The 19596-nt window shown below is 56.0% G+C and overlaps 1 protein-coding gene across 4 annotated transcripts in view; it reads left to right on the forward strand.

The window, feature by feature from the left end:
- Positions 1-4015: 4015 nt before the first annotated feature.
- The window catches only part of LINGO3 (leucine rich repeat and Ig domain containing 3), a 36070-nt gene continuing 20489 nt past the window's right edge, over positions 4016-19596 (forward strand). Inside the window, exon 1 of one of the 4 annotated variants that reach the window (XM_077191586.1) lies at positions 4016-4841. The gene's annotated coding sequence lies outside the window, so the exon portion shown is untranslated. Of the gene's footprint in view, positions 4842-5785; positions 5961-19596 lie in introns of those variants that run through there. The other 3 variants (XM_077191585.1, XM_054650337.2, XM_077191584.1) reach the window with 3 other exon arrangements.

Consider the following 19596-nt stretch of genomic DNA (forward strand, 5'->3'; position numbering starts at 1 on the left):
AAGCCCCTGAGCTCAGGCAGCCTGGGGCAGCTGCATTTGGAGCCTGAAATGTTCTGCTCCCCACTGCTTTTGGGTCGAGCAGGGGTCCCAGCATGAGCCTTTCCCACCCCAGCCCTGTCACTGCACTGTCCCAGGGCTGCTCCCAGCCTGTCAGGGAGCCCTTGGGGACCCAGGTGGCTCTGCCATCCTGCCTGGCTGGGCAGCAGCAGCAGCAAACCCTGCTGGGAAAAGAGACTTTCCAACTCTTCTCGGGGTCACTGTGACAAGCTAAAGGTCCCAACAGCAAATGGGACCTGGGGTGGCCTAATTTGTGCAGCAGGAGAAATGCAGTCTGTGCTGGGAAACCAGAGAGAATTTGCTTGATCCTTCTCTGATCAGGGAAATGTTAGGCCGGATTTAAGGTCTGCAAAGCTCCTGCTGAAGCTGGCCGGGGCTGGATAATTCTGCAAAACTGACCCTTAAAATGGAAGGAAATCTTCCTTTGGTGGAATTTGTCACCTTGGGGTGACATCAGTGCCAGAAGGGACACCTGGCCCCAGAGATGAGGGCTCACTCAGGGGCTGCAATGGGAGGAAGGGAAGGTGAGGCTCCCAGGCACTGAGAGAGGGGAAAGGTCCCTTTCCCTCCTGCTTGGATGAAAACCCTCCACCTGATGGTGCTCCTGCCTGGCACAGCTCAGAACAGCAGGTTCCTGGCCAAAGAAACTTCCATTGTTATTACCAAATATTTATTAAAAGTAACTGGGCTCAGCCACGGGCTCAGGCTGTGTGTGCAGAGCGGGGCCACCCACCCAGGGCTCTGGCAGGGAACAGGAGCTGGGACTGTCCCCCCTCAGGGGTTCCTGCTCAAAATGAACAGATCTGAAGGGTAAACATGGAGATATTGGGGTCAGGGCAGAGGGGGCTGGAGGAAATGGGCTTTGGAGGGGGAACAAGGGGGGAAAAAGAGGGTTTGGAGGGGAAACAAGAGGCTTTGGAGAGGTAAAAGAGGGTTTGGAGGGGTAAAAGAGGGTTTTGGAGGGGGAACCCAGGGCTTTGGAGTGGAAACAAGGTTTGGAGGGGTAAAAGAGGGTTTGGAGGGGGAACAAGAGGTTTGGAGGGGGAAAAAGAGGGTTTGGAAGGGGAACCCAGGGCTTTGGAGGAGGAACAAGAGGGTTTGGAAGGGAAACAAGAGGGTTTGGAGGTAGAACAAGAGGGATGGAGGGGGAAAAAGAGGGTTTGGAGGGGGTAAAAGAGGGTTTGGAGAGGGACAAGAGGGTTTGGAGGGAGCATCCAGGGCTTTGGAGGGGTAAAAGAGGGTTTGGAGAGGGAACAACAGGGTTTGGAGAGGGAACAACAGGGTTTGGAGAGGGAACAATAGGTTTGGAGGGGAAACAAGAGGGTTTGGAGGGGGAATACAGGGCTTTGGAGGGGAAATAAGAAGGATTGGAGGGGAACAGGAGGGTTTGGAGTGGGAACAGGAGGGTTTGGAACGGGAACAGGAGGGTTTGGAATGGGAACAGGAGGGTTTGGAATGGGAACAGGAGGGTTTGGAGTGGGAACAGGAGGGTTTGGAATGGGAACAGGAGGGTTTGGAGTGGGAACAGGAGGGTTTGCAGGGCAACCACCCCAGCTCTGTGCACAGCAGGTCACAGATGTCACTCGTGGTGTGGCAGCCACTCTTCCCTGTGCCCCCCAAACCCCACAGCAGGGCTGTGCCCCCAACTTTCCATTCCTGAGTCCTTCCAGATTGCACACCTGAGGAGAAGCTGCGTTTTTGGCTGTGATGGGTGACCAGGCCAGAGTGAACCCATGGGACCTGCTGGTGCCACCTCAGCAGGGCTCTGGGACAGGCTGGCTCCAGGCTGGATGGAGGGGACAGCACAGGGGCCCTCCAGTGATGTTTGGGGCACTGCAAAGCTCTGGGCAGCACAAAATAAACCCCCAGATCAGCCCTGGGGCCCAAATCCTGGGGATGGTGCTGTCCCCAGTCCCTGTGGTGTGGCTGGCTCTGCTCAGGGGCATTTGGGGCTGGGGGCTCTGGGCTGCCAAGCCAGGAGTGGCTCCCTGGTATCACCGTTTATCTGGCCTCAAAAATCAAAGGTAAAAGCAGACTGCAAGTCTATATTTTGAGTATTTGCCTTTACTTAGATTAATAAGTCTTTCAGTTCATGTTTTGAGATGTATGAACGTCTTTTATCTTGTAAAATTGTCTCAAGCTGGCCAAAAACATCCTATTTTGTTTTAGATAAATGATTTCTCGTGCTGTAGCTTAGGAGCTTTCCCAAACCCCTCTAATTTTGGGGATTCCCACACCCTGGCACCCTCATGGCATCATCCCAGCTCCCCAAAACCCAAATTCTGTAGGACCACATGGAGTGGGAGCATCCAGCTGGCTCCTTCGAGGAGCCCATCGAGGTTCCCATTAGGCAGAATTAATGGGCACCAGGAGCCTGCTCTCATCACGTGGCACCCACTGCTGCATCCTGAATGGGGACAAAAACCATCCCAGGCTGTCACTGGAGCTGGCAGCGCTGGAATGCTGCATTCAGGCTGGCAGGGAACCAGCTTGGCCGTGGCAGGAGGGGCTGGCAGGGACCCTGCAGGCAGGGAGAGATCCCTCAGATCCCTCACTCCACCACAGAGGGCAAACTGGGGGCAAAAGGGATTTTGCTTCTCACTTTGTTGGAATTAATTTTTTTTCCCCTTGGCACGTTTCAGTCAAAAACTCTTTGAGATTTTGAGCATGTGCCAGAGCAGCTGTGATTTTTTTTTTTTTTATTTCTCTCACACTTCTTTTTTTTTTTTTCCCCTAAATCATTTTGCTGAGTCTGTGTGAAAATGCCCCAGAAAGCAGCAAAACTTGTCAAGACACTCCCAAGAGCTGGCTCACTTGGAACAGCATCTCCAAAGGCAGGGACCCTCCCTGGAGCAACCTCAGGGTGCTGCTACTTCTGTGTGTCCCCCCCAGACTGGGGCACAGTTGGACTGGGTGGTCTTGGAGGTCTCTTCCCACCGTGATGATTATATGATTCCATGGTATTTGTGTTCCCAGGTGGCCCCATTTCATCCCAGTTCTGATGCTCAGCAAGATTTTGGAGGGTTTTGGTGGTTTGTGGGTCCCCATCCTCACTTGTGGGGATGCTGGTTTTGTTTAGGGCCAGGCTCATGGGACAGAGGTGACATGTGGGGGTAAAGCTCCCTAAGGAGGGGTCTGGGTCCCATCTCAGCACCCCAAATTCCCCAGCCCCTGGCAGGGACCTCCTCCCCAATCTGTCCCTGCCTCCTGGCCTAAAATCCCTTTGGATTTCTGCTCATATTGAAGCCAATTTGAATTAATTGGAACACGAGACCAAGGGCCCCATGGGATCCTCCAGTGTCCAGTGCCAGACTCTGGCCTGGGGAAGCAGAACTGGTCACCTCAGCCTGGTGCTTTTGCTCCACAGCTTTGTCCTGCTCCTTCCTCAAAGCCCAGAATGATGCCAGAAGGGCATTGGAGTTAATGGGTGGGACAGAGAGCCCAGAGGGGGGAGCAGGGCTGAGCCAAAACCCACAGCCCAGGCTTGAACCACAACCTGCCTGTTCCCTTATCCAAGTTTGTGCCTTGGTTTCCCCCAGAATTAAATAGCAGCATGGAGGGGACACAGTAAGACAGAAATAACCTGATTTTCTGGTGAGGTGCTTGGGGAGAGGAGAAGGACAGAGCAGCCTGCTCCAACCTGGGGCTCCCCCAGCACCCCCAGTGCATTTATCAGCAGTCTGCTCCCCCAAAATCACCTCCAACCCAGGCCAGCAGGCAGGAGAGCATCTTCCACCAGGCAAAACCAGCTCCCAGCACCAGGATGGGGAGCTGGGTGGGAGCAGCAGCAATTCCCCCCATCCTTGATTAAAACAGCACAGCCTGAGGGGCCAGGGTGGGGGGGACGCTGCTTAATTGGCTCTGTGCTTTTGATACAGCAGCTTAATGACTGTGTTCAAATTAGCCAGAATCACCTTTCCATCCTGGGGGATGGAAATGAGACGTGGATTGCTCTGGCACACCCTCCCCCCCACGCCAGCCTCTCAAAAATCCATCCCCAAACTAAACCGGCTGCAATTTTCATGCCTGGATTTTTCATCTTTTCCTAAGGAGATGAGTTGATATTGTTTAAAACAGCAACAAAATTCCTTCCCAGCCACATAAATCTCCCGGTTTTAACTGCAGATCCAGGGCTGAGGCTGGGGATGAAGCTCAAATGGGAAAGCCCGAGCTGCGTGTGCCTGCAATGAAATTATAAATCCACATCCCAGAGCAAGCGAGCAGCAGGAGGCACCAGGAACCTCCAGCAGCAGAAGCGCTGGGCTGCAGCAAGGGATGGGATTGGGAGTGGAACCGACAAGGCTGGGAGAGCTGTTGGCATTTCTCCTGACAAAATCCTGCACAAACGGAGCCAGCCCAGGTGGAACCACGGCGTTGGACCCACCTGGTGTTCGGTGCTGAGCCCCGTTCCTTCCCCCTGAGCTCTGCCCTCAGTTTCCTCAGCTGTAAAGTGAAGAAGATGCTGCCAAGCCCTGCTTGAAAAGCGCTGTCAGACGCAGCAAATGTCACCCAATGGCTCAGGTGGTGCTTGGTCAGCTGGCACACAGCACATCAAGGGCACAGGGCACTCTGCATCAGCTGCCCACTGAGGCCAGGGACCAGCAAGGCTAAGGCCAGCCTGGACTGACCAGTGATGAGTGGAGAGGAGCAACAATTCCACCCTGCAAGCCAGAGCCAAGGAGGGAATCGGCCTCTGCCATCCTCAAAGCCCAATTAACCAAATCACCACAGCTCAGGAGGCTTCGGCAGGAGCAAGAGGAGAACTCCAAGGAGGAATTGCAATGGTGAGTGCTGGCCCCATGGGGGATGGGGATGCTGCTGGGGGGCTCCAGGTCATTGTCCCGTGAGCCTGGCATCTCCTGGCACTGCTGCAAGGGACAGTGGAACCCAGTGTGGGGGCACAAATGCAGGAGCCCTGCTTGGGCTGGGGGCTGCTCTCATTCCTGGGGTCACAGCTCTGTTTGTGCCCTGATTGCCCCAACTTCCCATGGGATGGAGGGGGAATGGCTGTGTCCATCCACAACCACCTCCACCTCCAGTGCAGAGGGCAGCTCAGGGTGAGGTGGCCTCCAGACCCTGTCCTGGGGCAGGCAGGGGGATGCAAACAGGCTGTCATGGGGATGGGGTGGGAGGGATCTGGGGGGGCTGCTATGGGGCTGAGGGACCCCAGGCAGGGTGGCAGGTGGGTACCTGTGGGTACTGCCATGGAAGAAGCCCAGGCAGGGCGGTGTGGGGGTACCCAGGTGTGCAGAATGGGGCTGGGGGAAGCCAGGCACGGTGCTCGGGGGTACCCAGGTGGGCAGAGTGGGGCTGGGGGAGCCCAGACAGCGGTGTGGGGATACCCCTCAGTGCTGCCATGGGGTTGTGTACCCCAGGCACGGTGCTCGGGGGTACCCCACGGTGCTGCCATGGGGTTGTGTACCCCAGGCACGGTGGGCAGGGGCACCCCACAGTGCTGCCATGGGGTTGTGTACCCCAGGCACGGTGGTCAGGGGTACCCCACGGTGCTGCCATGGGGTCGGGGACCTCAGCAAGGGCACTCCGAGGCTTGTACACCCCGAGCTGCCCGGGTGAACCCCTCCCCTTTGCTGACGGCTGCGCGGAGAGGAGACCCCCGTGCCCTTCCCTGCGTTCCTCCGGGGCCGTGCCCGTTCTCCGCCCGGGGCCGCGCATCGCCCCCGGCCCCGTCCCTCCCCCGGCCGGGCTGGGGGCGCGGGGGGCGGCTCCGCGCACGGCCCAACGCGGCTGGAGAGGCGCTGCCGCCGCCGCGCCGCCCCCGGGGACGGGCCGGGGCCGGGCCGGGGTCCGTCCGGAGCCGCCGCCGCGCCGCCCCCGGGGCTGCGGCTCTGCCCGCGCCGCCGCCGCCGCCGCACCATGGGCAGCCCCGCAGCGGCCGCCGAGCGGTGAGTGCGGGGTCCCGGGGCCGGGGAGGGTCGTGCCGAGCCGCACACGTGGCGCCGGGGGGCGGCCGCCGAGCCCCCGCCGCCCCTGGGGACTCGCAGCCTCCCTCCATCCCTCCCTCCATGCCTCCCTCCATCCCTGCCCGCCGGGGGCTGCCCGGCTGTGCCCACCGCCCGCAGGCCCCTCCGCAGCCCCCGCCGTGCCCGGGGTCGCACCGGGGGTGGCGGCGGTGCCGCCTCGCCCGCCCCTGCCCCGCTCCATCCCCCGGGGGTCCGGTACCCGCAGTCCCCCCCAGCCCGGTTTGGGCTGGGGCCGCCGCTCGCAGCCCCTTCCCCGGCACAGCCGAGCGGGTCCGGGCATCGCCGGGCGTCGGGAAAGCTTTCCCCGTCTCCTCTCGCTCGTGTTTCCCCCCCGGGCGCTGCAGGTCCTCACTCCTCGGCACCCCAGGGCCCTTCCTGCCTCTTCTTCCCCGAGCATCGCGGATTTTTAGGCGGATTCTCCTGAAAATTCCGAGGGTTGGTTTAGCCGCGGATGTTACCGGCTTGTGTTTCTCGGGGAAATGGAGCAGGCAGCAAGCGCAGCATTCCTGGCTCCTATTGCCGTGCTGGAATAGCAGCCTTTGCCTCTTCCCACTCTCCATCCAGAGTACTTTTGTGCCAGTTCCTTAATCCACTTGCAAAGTGGATTTGAGCTAAAAGCTGACAAAAGGTGCTCCAATTCCCGCGGCAGTCGCACAGGCAGCGGTTGCAGAGGAGCAGCTGCTTTTTCTGTTCCTACCCTGAGATGAGGTTTTTGGGAAGGAGAAAAGAGCAAGCAGGAAAGGAGAGAGGATGGCAGGAGAAGGCAGAGTGCCTGTGAAATAGATGGAGAGTGGAGCCGTGCCGGGCTCTGCAGCCTGGCAGCACCCAGAGCACAAACCCAGCCTAGGGGAGTGAGGAGCCCTGGAGCCAGAGCAGTGGAGAGGGAAGTGACCAGGACTGGGGGTGTTTGGTGGCTTGGGGACACCAGCCTGGGCCTAGCAGAGCTCCTGGCTGCTGCTTGGTTTTGTGGATGGTCTCTCATGCACTCTCACCCAGCCTGCAGGATGGAGACCCCAAAACCCAGCGCCAGCCCCAAAGCAGGGGTGTCACCATGGGAAAAGCCTCATCCAGGCAGGGAAAGTTCCTACAATCCTCTCCATCAAAACATGAGGCATTTAAACCAAAAATCCTCCCAAGAGCAGAGCTGCCCAGCAGTGATGTGGTTGTGTGTGGGTTAAAATCCCAAATGCAGGTGTTGAACCCTGCAATAACCCTTTGGGAATTGTGAGGCCCTTGGGGTGGCTCTGTACCCCAAAGCTCCATCACCCCTGGCAGGATGGAGAAGGGATAAAATCCCAGCACCCTGGGGCATGGCAGAGAACGTGGTGCACGTCCTTTAAATGGGAGAATAATTGAAGATGAGTAGGAGAGCTGCCAGCTGGGCAGCCTGGGGCTGATCTGGTTTAATTTTGTGCTGATGTTTTTATCACCAATGGTTCTGTGGCACTCACAGAGGGGAAGCAGTGGAGCTGCTGCCTCTGGCTGCTGGAGGACAGGTGGAGCTGGATGGGTTTTGGCCAGAGCAGCTCGGAGAGGTGATTTTTGGTCCACTCAAAATTTCTTAGTTTTCACATTGCAAAAACCCCACTTGGGTGTCTGCAGCCTTTCCTAAAGCTCTTGGCTTGTGGGCTGATCTTGGGGGAAGATGCTCTCCAAAGCCCATCCTGCAAAACAGCTGGGGGAGCATCCCGAGAGGAGGGAGCAGGAGGCAAAGCAGCTTCAGGAAAGAGTTTGCTTAAAAATCAGCAAAATCAGATTTTCCTTTTATCCTGCCCTGTTGGAGAAGGGAGCAGGAGGACAGGAGGAACAGAGGCTGGGCTGTGTTTCATCCATGCAGGGCATCGATGCTGAGGCTGTGCTGGGCAGAGCTGGGATATATCCCAGGCTCAGCCTTTCCTGCCAGGCTCAGCCTTTCCTGCCAGGCTCAGCCTTTCTGGGTGTTGAGCTTTTGCTGATCCCTGGCTGAAGATAGCAGGGCCGGGGGCTTTTTTCCTATTTTGTAGTGTTTAGAGCTCAGGAATGTCTGCTTTTATTAGCTGTGCTAATCCTGCCTCACCAGAGGACTCATCCCTGGCTCCAAGGCCCAAACCTAATCCCTGCTTTTCCCTCCTGGGCCCGAATTAAACCCTGGACTCACAGCCCAGCAGCACAGACGGACTCGGCGCCGGCTGCACTCAGCATTTAAAGGTTTTCAATCCAGCATTTAAAGGTTTTCAATCCACGTGTCTGGGATGGATTTTTCCCAACTCCTGGCTGTCAGATCACTCCTGTTCCCCCCCCCTCAGCATCCCACCAGGGAGCAGGTGGCTCCTGTTCTCTCCGTGAGGAGCAGGAGCTGCCATAAGGCAGGAGGAGTTGGGCTGCTCCGGCACTGCTGCGTTCCCATCCCCGGGATGGGGATGTGGAAGAGGCAGAGGGGTGTTGGAAGGCCTGGGAATGCTGCTGGGAATGTGAAGCACACGTGGCTGGGTGTGCTGGGTGTGGGCAGCGGCGATTCCCGTGCCGCCGGTGCGTGTGGGCAGCCCGGGTGGGATCCTGGCACCAGCAACATCTCCCCACGTCCCCACAGGCACAGCAAGAGGGAAGGGAACTGGGAGCCAAGTGAGGCCATCCCTGGGCTTGTCCCCAGTGGCTCTGATTCACCATGAGGCTCCCAAACCCTTCTGTGTGCGTGCTGTGCCTCAGTTTCCCTGGCTGCAGGGGTTGGGTGTGGAGTGGGTGCGTGTGGGCAGCCCGGGTGGGATCCTGGCACCAGCAACACCTCCCCACATCCCCACAGGCACAGCAAGAGGGAATAGACATGGGAGCCAAGTGAGGCCATCCCTGGGCTTGTCCCCAGTGGCTCTGATTCACCATGAGGCTCCAAAACCCTTCTGTGTGCGTGCCGTGCCTCAGTTTCCCTGGCTGCAGGGGTTGGGGTGTGGAGCCTGGCTTTGGAGGGTGGCACAGACCCTCAGCAGCCCAACTCCTGCTGCCTGTGGGGGCTGTGGAGCAGCGGTGGGGTTGTCTGAGCAGGCAGAGGGAGCATCAGGGAGCATCCTGCAGGGTCCATGGGGCTACAGGGAGGGTGGGAGGTGCTGCCTGAGCCCAAAGGGCCACTCTGGAATGCTGGAAAAGCCCCAGAACAAACAGGTGAGGGCAGAAATGATCAGAACAGAGATGTGAGAGGAGATGAAAAGCAATAAATCCCACGAGAACGCTTGGAAATGCTGCTGAGAGCCTCAGTGGCTGTGGAAGGGAAATGGATTTGGGCACCCTCAGCTGACAAACCTTCTGTTTGTGAAGTTTTTGTAGGGTTTACCTTGAAAGACAAAGCAGCTGCTTCCACGAGGTTTGGCTCAGGGGTTGTGGGAGCAGGGGGGCAGGAGTGGGACAGGCTGGGCCAGAGCTTTGCTCAGCCACTGGCAATGGAATGTGCGGGATTCTCCTTTGGATCCCACTTGAGCCGTGGTGTTTGGGGCTGGAGCTGGAACCCCACGAGTGCCCCAGCTCTGTGGGGTGTCAGAGGTGTCCCTGTTCAGGAGGGGCAAAGTGGGGAAATGGCCCTGGTGGTGGGAGAGCAGGGAAATGGCAATTTGGTGGGGCAAATTGGGGAAATGGCCCAAATTGAGGAATGGCAATTTGGAGGGGGAAAGTGGGGAAATGGCCCTGGTGGTGGGAGAGCAGGGAAATGGCAATTTGAATTTGATGCTGTCCTCAGCTTGCTCATTTCACATGGGCAAGAGCCCTCCCCAGGCCCAGGCAGGGGCTGCCATTCCCTCTTTCCCATATAAAACGGGAAAACTGAGGACAGCACCAAATTCACCCCAGAACAAGCAAACAGCAGAGACTGGGATGGAAAATTTGGGTGAATAGAAACAGCTTTGTCAGGGATGGGTTAAAAACAAAGCACAGAGGGTCTGGGCTGTGCTCCCCAGGCTGCTGTGGTGCCTTGGCACCCACAGGGGCACCCCAAGGCTGGGGCAGCCCAGGAGCAGAGGCAGGATCCACCTCTCTGAGTGTGTGCCCGTGTTCACAGGGGTTTTCAGAGAAGGGAAGAGATGAGGATCTGACTCCATGTTTCAGAAGGCTGATTTATTATTTTATGATATATATTACATTAAAACTATAATAAAAGAATAGAAGAAAAGGTTTCATCAGAAGGCTGGCTAAGAATAGAATAGGAAAGAATGATAACAAAGGTTTGTGGCTCAGGCTCTGTGTCCGAGCCAGTTGGGCTGTGATTGGCCATTAATTACAAACATTTAACATGGACCAATCCCAGATGCACCTGTTGCATTCCACAGCAGCAGATAACCATTGTTTACATTTTGCTCTTGAGGCTTCTCAGGAGGAAAAATCCTAAGGAAAGGATTTTTCATGAAAAGATGTCTGCGACATGAGTGTGCCCTCCTCCCTCCTCTGCCTCTTCCCTTGCTTCCCTGCCTTCCTCCCCCTGAATTTTTCATGCCACCACGAGCTCAGCTGTGGCTTGCAGCCCCATCCATCAGGAGGGTTTGGTTTTCAAAGCTGTCCCAGCTCTGCCCAGCTCAGATCTGGAGCGCTGGGGCTCCTTGTTCAGCTCCCAGTGTGCCAACCAAAATAGCAGCGGCCACACACTGGAGTGGAGAGGAACAAGTGTTACTGGGAATTAAAATGACAGATCTCAGCATCAAGGTCTCCGAGGGTTTGTGCTTTATTAAGCAACACTGAGTTCATGGGAAAGGACTTTGACTCAGAGCACCGGTTGTGTCTACAAGAAAAGAGAACCAGGGTCTATATTTAGGCTCAGGCTGTGGTGGGGAGCCAGGCCAGGCACCAAGGGAGGGGAGCTGGGCATCCTCAGCTCCATGGGGATGAGCCCTGGCCCTGTAGAGCAGAGTGGGGAGCAGGAGGTGGGCACACCTCAGCTTTGGGGTCGTGGGATCCCCAAGGTTTGGGTTGGGAGGGACCTTAAAGCCCATCCAGCCATGGTCAGGGAAACCTTCCACCATCCCAGGCTGCTTCAATCCCACCCAGCCTGGCCTTGGGCACTGCCAGGGATCCAGGGGCAGCCCCAGCTGTGCCAGGGCCTGCTCACCCTCACAGGGATGGTGCAGCAGAGGAACAACCCTGGTTCTGCTCCTTTCCAAGGGGCTGCACCCCCAGCTCCACATCAGGGGGGTGTGGAGAGCTCCTCTGAGCAGGATTCACCCTGGCTGGGACTTGTACAACATCCACTGGTTCAGAGAAAAGGGGGACCAGGACCCTGCTGTGTGGTCCTCACGTGGCTCCCTCTCCCTTAAATGTGGTTTCCTGCTGATGGAGGGGATTGAACAGATCAATGTTTTCTCTTCTTGCCTCAGGGTCTGCCTCTTCCCACGCCCCCTCCTATTAAAAATTCATTGTTTCTCCCAGATACTGTTGCTAGAGGGAGACAGGGAGAAATAAAGGAAGTTCTTGGAATGGAGAAAAGAAAATATTCAGTGGGAGGGGAATTGAGGAAAAATTTAAACCAAATATTGTCCCTCCCTGGGTGTGTTTGAGCCTGAGCGCTCTCCCTGTCACGGCACAGAACCCTGATGTTCCCAGAGAGTTGAGTGGGGACTGGGGGGACTTTGGGTGCTGGGGACAGTCCTGCTCCTGCCAGGGAGGTGCTGAAGTGTCGCAGTTGGGACAGCCACAATACACAGGGTATCATCAGTTTCAGAAGGGTTCAACTGATACAGAATAACATCACATCATTTCCGAGGGCTGCAAGCATCTGCCTGTAGGAGCATCAGGGGTAGCACGGTCGGGACAGATGGAGATGAGAGATCTCTGCAGCCAGGTCATGGAACTTGGGGTTTATTGCAAAGGGCCTGGGTGCAGGGCCCTGCTGGGAGCTGCCAGGCACAGCTCAGAGCAGGCCTGAGAGAAGAGAGATAAAAAGAGAGAAGGCAAGAGCGTGGTAAAAAGATGAGAGAGTGAGGAAGAGTAAAGAGGGTAAAGAGAGAGTAAAAGAGGACAAGGTTCCTGTTACAATACAATAAATCTTCTTCTGGTCGTGGAACTTGGGGTTTATTGCAAAGGGCCTGGGTGCAGGGCCCTGCTGGGAGCTGCCAGGCACAGCTCAGAGCAGGACTGAGAGAAGAGAGGGGAGAGAGGATGAGAGGGTGAGAGAGTAAAAGGGTAAGAGCATAGAAAAGTAAGAGGGCAAAGTTCCCGTTACAATACAATAAATCATCTTCTGTGTTGAATATTCTGATTCTCACTAACCCATCTAGTACAATATACAAATCCTATAACATTTCCATACAGCCTATAAGAATCACTGCATTACCATACTGTGTTACATTTTAAACCCTAAAAACTCCTCTTTGGGCCCCTTCTGCCAAGCTGGCAGGGTCTGCTCAGACCCTTGGAGCTGTCTGCAGGCAGAGGGTGTTGTTTCATCAAAAGGGGATCACCTTCAGCTGGCCACACCATTGTTTTCCAGTTGTTCAGTAACTGAGGGATCTCAAAGCTTGCTTTCATTTCAATCTCGCTTATAGTTTCTATAGTCTCAAAATCTTTTGCCAGACAATCATATTTATGAGGCTTTCCTGTTTCATCTTCTCCTACATCTGCCCTTCTTGTTTTTAGCCCACCTTTTTATACCCCTCATGTCCATGCATTGCACCTGTGTGTCCCTGGAGTGCTTGCTCAGCACACCTGGGCACTCTCATTGCTGTCAGTGCTGCTCACCTGCTTCTCACAGCTGCACCCACTCCCAGTCACCCCAAACTGTGTCCCTGCAGTGAAACCCTGCTGGTTTCAGAGCTGGGAGTGTGGGACATGGTGGCTGTTTCACCCAGCAGATCCCAGCAGGCACAGGAGGGAAGGAGGAGCAGGAGCAGGACCTGCAGTGAGGGGGGCTGTGCCTGATCTCTGACTCAGTTCCCATCCTCAGCATCTCCAGAAAGCTTCCCCAGGCCTTGACTGCTTTTCCTCTCAATTTGGCCACTGTTTCAGTGCAGGAGGATGAGGGGGTTCAGCTCTAGACTGAAGTGGTCAGGAGAGTGCTGGTGGCTGCTCTGTGGGACCAGGCTGTGACAGAGATGCTGGGCCAGGTGCCACCAGCAGGGATGGAGCATGCACTGAGGGGATTCAGGCAGCCTTGGAAAGGTGTTTTCCATCTTCTGAAGCCTCCTGAGCTCAGTCCTCACAGTGCTCCTCACAAGGCAGCAGCAGCAGGGGTTTGCAGGGCAGGGGAGCTAAAGGGGCTCTCCCTGAGCATCCAGACTCCCTCAGCCACACTCCATGCTGGAACACCTCACCTGAGGTGAGAGGATTTGTTTTCACTCAGGAAATGATGTCTCAGGTTTGAGCTTTTCTATGTTTCAGGTTCTGTGCTGCTTTAGTCTGTGGGTCTGGGTTCACATGAGGGGATGGTGAGCTCTGTGCACAGAGCAAGGAGACAAAACAATTCCTGCTCCAGCTGGGCACCAAGGACAAATGATCCAAATCTCAGCCCCAAGAGCACAAACAACATGGGCTGGAGAGAGAAAAACAAGGATGGGACTGCATGGGCTGGGGCTGGAATTGGACAATGAACTCCAATATGCAAATGGAGCAGAACTTATAAAAGTGAGAGACCCCATGACCTGTTGTCCATTTTGGGACCATTTTGGTTTACCTGAGGTGCAGCCCTGGCTGGGCTCTTGTGCTGCCCAAGGTGCATCCATTGAGGCCTCCTAATAAATCCCTGCTTTATTCTTTAGCTCTGTCCAGTCTCTGTTCTAGGTCAGCCCTCACAAGGCATCAGAAGAGTTGAAGGAATCATTTCCAACCCCTTCTCAGTGGTGCAGCCAGAGGAGCAAACCGTGAGGGTGTTGGATGCTTTTGGCCTCTTTTTCCAGAGGGTCACCCGGGCTTACCTTCCCCATGCTCAGGACAGCTGGACACCAACCCTTCAATATTGGCACAAGGAGCTATTTTGTGTTTTTCCATTTAAATCTCATTTGAAGGAAAGTCCATCTGGTTCCCTCTGTGCTGCCAGAGGAAAAAAGGGCTTTTCTTGGGTCAGTTTTCCACAGGGAGACCCAGGAGAGGCAGCGTGGCCCAGGACTTGTGCCTGGTGGGAGGCTGGGGCAGGGCCCCTGTAATTGAACACTAATTAGGGATGGAAAAGGAGCAGAACCCTGCAACTGCAAATGGAAGGTGGAGTGACATAAATGAGAGAGAAACTGTGACCTTTTTCCATAAGCAGGAATATTAACCAAGTGTGACTAATGGAGTGGGGAGGAAATAATCCTGCTTTCATTAGTCCTTATTGCAGGGCCTGATGAGGAGTGGGAGCCTTGGGCTGCTGCTCCCAGGGAAGGGAAGTGGGTGATGCAAACATCCCTGCCAGCCCTGCCCAGTGCTCTGGAAAGTCATTCCAGGAGTTCTTGTGGAGGTTGGACCCTCCAGCCCAGCCAGGCCTGCACCCAAGATGAACCAAAATGGTCCCAAAATGGACACCTGGTCGTGGGGTCTCTCACTTTGATCAGTTCTGCTCCATTTGCATAGTGGAGTTAATTGTCTAATTACAGCTCTAGCTTACTAAGTCCCATCTTTCTTGTTTTTCTCTCTTCAGTCCATGTTGTTTGTGCTCTTGGGCTGAGATTTGGATCATTTGTCCTTGGTTCCCAGCTGGAGCAGGAATTGTTTTGTCTCCCTGCTCTGTGCACAGAGCTCACCATCCCCACATGTGAATCCCAGACCCACCCACTAAAGCAGCACAGAACCTGAAAAATAGAAAAGCTCAAACCTAAGGCATCATTTCCTGAGGGAAAACAAATTCCAGGGTCTTACCTCTTCCCTTCAGGGTCACTTTTACATCAAGCACCAGCCTTGTGGCAAAGCAATTTGGCACCACTGCCTTCCCCTGCCTTGCCCAGCCTGCAACATCTGGAAACCTCTGGAAATCCAGGTGCAGGTTGTTGCTGTTGCAGTGACAAGTGGGGCTGTGATCTGTTGGGTCAGGCTCATCCAGCATCAGACAATGCTGCTGGGTTTTTGGGGTTTCTTTCCATGCCCTGAGGGTCTCTCTGGCTCAGGCTTTTGCTGCCCTGAGTTCATGTCCCTGTCCCTGTGCAGGGATCACTCCATGGCCTGGGGACTTGTCCCTGCTGCCTCAGTCCTGGCTCAGCTCTTTCCACCTCAGTGACTTTCCCAAGACTCCTAAGAAACAGATCTTTTTTTCCCTCTGTTTCATTTTTAACAGCTCTGCCTCATTTCTCCCTCCATTTCTCTCCCTGGGATCATTTCTGGCTGTCCCCCCAGAGCTGGGAGATGTTGTGCTGCAGTGGAGATGAATTCTTCCTCTTTCCTTGAGCATTTTCCAAATCTTTCCATTTACTTTTGCAGATAGAAACTCTTTGGGGGGCTGTCACTGAGAGAGGATTTCAAATGAGCAGCCTGTGACACCTCCCCATGGTAATGTGTCATTTTTGTTGTTGATATTTCAGTAACTAAAGGTCAGCTGGAAGCTCAGCTGGCTGGACAATCTGACATTAATTACACTAATGAGCAAAAATCTCTGGCTTAATGCTCCTGGATACCAGGGCTGTGTGACACTGGGGCACTCTCAGGTGTCCTGGGATCCATGGAATGATCAAATCCCAAAAGAGCCCGAGCTGGATCCCACAGGGATCCTCAGTGCAGCCCCATCCCTGCACAGCCACCCCAACAACCCCACCCTGAGCAGCCCTGAGAGCCTGGATGTGGCACTGGGTGCCAGGGTTCAGTTGAGGTGTTGGGGCTGGGTTGGACTCGATGATCTTGGAGGTCTCTTCCAGCCCAGTGATTCCAAAATTCTGTGAATTCTGTGAATTCTGTGTCCAAAGGCTCCTGGAGCTCTGGCAGCCTTGGCACCATTCCCTGGGGAGCCTGGGCAGTGCCCAGCAGCCTCGGGGGGCAGAACCTTGCCCTGAGCTCCATGCCAAGGCCTGGCCCAGCTCCAGCCCTTGCTGGGCTCCTGTCCCTGTCCCAGAGCAGAGCTCAGCCCCTGCCCCTGTGCCTGCCCTGGGCAGGAGCTGCAGCCCCCAGGAGCCTCCCCTCAGTCTCCTGGGCTCCAGCTGAACCAGCCAAGGGCCCTCAGCTGCTCCTCAGCCCTTCCCCAGCTCCGTGTCCCTCCTTTGGCCACTCTCCAACAGCTTTGGATCCTTCTGATCTCGTGGTGCCCAAAGTGCCCCCAGCACTGGAGGTGAGGCTGCCCCAGGGCAGAGCAGAGTGGGACAATCCCTCCCTGGGCCTGGTGCCCCCAGCACAGGGTGGCCCTTGGGGCTGCCAGGGCCCAGCAGTGACTCAGATCCAACTTGCCCCTGACCAGGACCCCCAGGGCCCTTGGGATGTGCTCAGCAACTGTTCCAGGCATCACAGCAGATCTGGCTCATCTCAGAGCACTGCAGAAAGGGCCCTGGGGGTCCTGGTCAGGGGCAAGTTGGATCTGCCTTAGAAGAGCTCAACTTGGGTGCCTTGGTCTGGTTCTCTGCATGTCTGCTGATTTCCAGGACATCTGGATCTTGTCTGGCTTTGGGATTTGCTGCTGAATTCCTTTTTTTCAAGGAGATCCACTATGCAGAACTGGAAGCTCCTTGATGGAGAAGCAGGTCCTGTGTGGCACCCAGGGAGAGGGGAATCCTCTCCTGGCTCCTGCACTGAGTAGCCCAGAAAAGAGTTTGAAAAATCCAAGTTTTGAGTAAAAAACCAAAAAGCACAGGAGCAGAAGGTGACAACAACCCTGGTGGCACAAACATACAGAGGGCCAGGGTGCTGTGCTGGTGTCACCACGTGGCACTGAGGGAGGTTTAGGCACTTCACCCACGTGCTGGTGGGTCCCATTTCACAAGGATTAAAATGTATTTGCAGACAAAACCCCGGAGGTAACCTGAGACAGAGGTTGCTACGTGACCCAGGAGCTGCCAAAAACAAATGCCAAGACCATCAGCTCATTCCCAGGGCTGGGAATGAGGGACTCACCTGACAAGCCAAGCTCAGGTGGTCTCTAAGTGAGCTTAAATTCCACATTCCCCATGCTCAGGCAGGATGGGAGTGAAGAAACCTCTCAGGGAGGGCAGGAGAGGCTGCTCAGGGCCAGGAGCTGAGCACGTTTGGCCTGACTGCAGTTTGCTCTCTGCAGGTCTGCAGTAAATACCTGGCTGTGTCCAGCCTGCTGGAATTAGATTGAAATTTTACTTTTTCCATCCCCAGAGCTGGAGCCTGGCCATGGGGAGCAGCAGCTGGGCTGGTGTGGTTGGGATTTATCCTCAGGTGGTGCTGGTTCTGAGGAGCCTCCTCCATCCCTGCTGGAATATCTGAGTGTGTGAGTCCCACACACGGTGCTGCAAGAGATCCAAAGCCACTTCCCTCCCAGTTATCCCATCTCCCAGGAGTGGAGCAGCCCCAGGGATCCACAGCAGATCCGTGGCCATCAGTCCCTCAAAGCACACACACTGCATCCCCTGGAGGCAAATTCCTCCCCAAATTGCACCAGCTGTAGTTGATGGAGGTGTCACAAGCTCCCCCCTGCAGGTGCTGAGGGTGGGTTCAGGTGTTTTTGGGTCATTTCTGCATCTCAGGGCTTGGTTTGGGTCATTCTTGCTGTTATTTCAGGGTGGTGGGTCAGAGTTACTCCCACACTGTGTGCTCCAGCTCCCTGTGCTGCAGGGCACGTTCCTGAGGAGATGGGATCCTGCTGGGATCCTGGGCTTTCCCATCCTGCTGGGATCCTGGGCTTTTCCATCCTGCTGGGATCCTGGGCTTTTCCAGCCTGCTGGGATCCTGGGCTTTCCCATCCTGCTGGGATCCTGGACTTGGTCATCCTGCTGGGATCCTGAGCTTTTCCATCTTGCTGGGATCCTGGGCTTTCCCATCCTGCTGGGATCCCGGGCTTTTCCAGCCTTCTGGGATCCTGGGCTTTTCCAGCCTGCTGGGATCTTGGGCTTTTCCAGCCTGCTGGGATCCTGGGCTTTTCCAGCCTGCTGGGATCTTGGGCTTTTCCAGCCTGCTGGGATCCTGGGCCTGTCCATCCTGCTGGGATCCTGGGCCTGTCCATCCTGCTGGGATCCTGGGCTTTCATATCCTGCTGGGATCCTGGGCTTTTCCATCCTGCTGGGATCCTGGGCTTTCCCATCCTGCTGGGATCCTGGGCTTGGTCATCCTGCTGGGATCCTGGGCTTTCCCATCCTGCTGGGATCCTGGGCTTTTCCAGCCTGCTGGGATCCTGGGCCTGTCCATCCTGCTGGGATCCTGGGCTTTCATATCCTGCTGGGATCCTGGGCTTTTCCAGCCTGCTGGGATCCTGGGCTTTCATATCCTGCTGGGATCCTGGGCTTTTCCATCCTGCTGGGATCCTGAGCTTTCCCATCCTGCTGGGATCCTGGACTTGGTCATCCTGCTGGGATCCTGGGCTTTTCCATCCTGCTGGGATCCTGGGCTTTTCCATCCTGCTGGGATCCTGGGTTTCTCCATCCTGCTGCCAGCCCTGATTGTCCCTTTTGTCCTGAGGGACCCAGAATTCCCCCTATAACAGCAGGAACACACATTCCCAGCTCCCAGAAGGTCCCAGTGTCAGTGGGATCCGCTGAGCCCTTCACCCCAGCCAGTCCCTCCCTGGGTGGCAGGGATGCAAATCCCATGTGGGATTTCAAACTCATGTTCTGGAACAAATGCTTTCATTTGGAACTGCATGGAACTCAGTCAGGAACACTCCCCAATAAAGGGGATCACACCCCAAAGGTGTGATCCCTGTGTCCCCATGGGTGTGATCCCTGTGTCCCATGGGTGTGATCCCTGTACCAGGGATGTGATCCCTGTGTCCCATGGCTGTGATCCCTCTGTCCCCTTGGGTGTGATCCCTGTGCCAGGGTTGTGATCCCTGTGTCCCATGGGTGTGATCCCTGTGCCCCATGGGTGTGATCCCTGTGTCCCCAAGGCTGTGATCCCTGTGCCAGGGGTGTGATCCCTGTGTCCCATGGGTGTGATCCCTGTGTCCCATGGGTGTGATCCCTGTGCCAGGGTTGTGATCCCTGTGCCCCCATGGGTGTGATCCCTGTGCCCCATGGGTGTGATCTCTGTGCCAGGGGTGTGATCCCTGTGTCCCCATGGGTGTGATCCCTGTGCCCCATGGCTGTGATCCCTGTGTCCCCATGGCTGTGATCCCTGTGCCCCATGGCTGTGATCCCTGTGTCCCCATGGCTGTGATCCCTGTGTCTCCTTGGGTGTGATCCCTGTGTCCCATGGGTGTGATCCCTGTGCCATGGCTGTGATCCCTGTGTCCCCAAAGGTGTGATCCCTGTGTCCCCATGGCTGTGATCCCTGTGTCCCCAAAGGTGTGATCCCTGTGTCCCCATGGGTGTGATCCCTGTGCCATGGGTGTGCTCCCTGTGTCCCATGGGTGTGCTCCCTGTGTCCCAAAGTTGTGATCCCTGTGCCATGGATGTGATCCCTGTGTCCCCATGGGTGTGATCCCTGTGCCAGGGGTGTGATCCCTGTGCCCCATGGGTGTGCTCCCTGTGCCCCATGGCTGTGATCCCTGTGTCCCCATGGGTGTGCTCCCTGTGCCCCATGGATGTGATCCCTGTGTCCCCATGGG

This window comes from Agelaius phoeniceus, chromosome 29 (genome assembly GCF_051311805.1).
Source record: "Agelaius phoeniceus isolate bAgePho1 chromosome 29, bAgePho1.hap1, whole genome shotgun sequence".
NCBI classification, from domain to species: domain Eukaryota; kingdom Metazoa; phylum Chordata; class Aves; order Passeriformes; family Icteridae; genus Agelaius; species Agelaius phoeniceus.